Source organism: Octodon degus, unplaced genomic scaffold (assembly GCF_000260255.1).
Source record: "Octodon degus isolate 3935 unplaced genomic scaffold, OctDeg1.0 scaffold00045, whole genome shotgun sequence".
NCBI lineage: Eukaryota > Metazoa > Chordata > Mammalia > Rodentia > Octodontidae > Octodon > Octodon degus.
In genome coordinates, this window is record NW_004524621.1 from 14,075,905 (window position 1) to 14,077,165 (window position 1,261).

Genomic DNA, 1,261 nt, shown 5'->3' on the forward strand with positions numbered 1-1,261 from the left:
AATTGACATCAGGGGGCTGGGGAGATGGCTCAGTGGAATAAGCGCTTCCCTCGCAAGCACAAGGGCCTGAGTTCAATCCCCAGTTCCACAAAAAAAAAAAAAAAAAAATTGACATCAGTTCCTCAGTGTCATCATATATCAAGATAGTGTTCAAATTTCCCGCTTTGCCTCTTTCATCTACGGGTTCTCTGCTTTTCCTTAAACATGTATTTTTGTTTAAGAAACAGAGTCATATCATAGTACAGCAATACAGCATACTAATGTTTCTAGTCGCACAATTCTTAATAGCAAAACTCTAGAAACAGCCTGAATACCCATCAATAGAAGATTGGATAAAAAAGTGTTATCTATATTTAATGGAATGCTACTCTACTATAAAGAATGACAGATTTCTGACGTTTTTTAGGAAAATAGATGCACTGGAAAAATACAATGTGAACAAAATGAACTAGACACACAAGCTTAAATACCTTATGGTATTTCTCACTTGAGTGAGGAAAAGTACAAAGAGAATACCAAGAATGGATTGAAACGGATTAAGAGATGAATCTCTTGTAATAGAGAAGTAGTTTAAAGGAAAAAAAGCATAAGGATTGAGGAGGAGTACAAGGGGAAATAAGAATAGAATAAATAGAATAAAAATATGATCTGTACAGGACCCTAATAACCCCAGTCAGTGTAAACATTATATGCCAAAACATGAGCTAATATTAACAATATCAAGAAGAGTGAAAAATTAGGTAGAGGTATTGGGTGAGTAATCAGGGAGAGGGGTAGGAGATTTGAAAACAAACAAGCAGTGGTAGGTACATGAAGCCACTCCTCAAGATGATTGTAAATTGCATAAACTGTAAATACACATGAAAGAAAAAGTGACTCTCTTGTGTGCATTCCCCACAACCTGGATTTATCTGTAGATATAATGTTTTTGTTGTGTAAGGAGCTGTCTCTGTCCCCTGTATTTCCTTTGCATATGAAGTTTCATTTAGAAACATGCCCAGACTGAGGTTCAGTTTCTTTGGCAAAACTATTTCATAAGTACTGTACTAAATAAGCATTCCAAGCAACGCCGGGGTCTGAGGAATGTCAACTATTCAACATGGAGGCGGAGGTCGATAAGCTAGAACTGATGATATACGCAAGCAAAATTGGAAGAAGAAAGAAAAAAATAATAAGAGAGAAAAAGGAAAAAGAATTGAAAAAAGAAGATAAAACAATTCCAGAAAGCTGACTCTGATCTGGATTATATTCAGTACAGGCT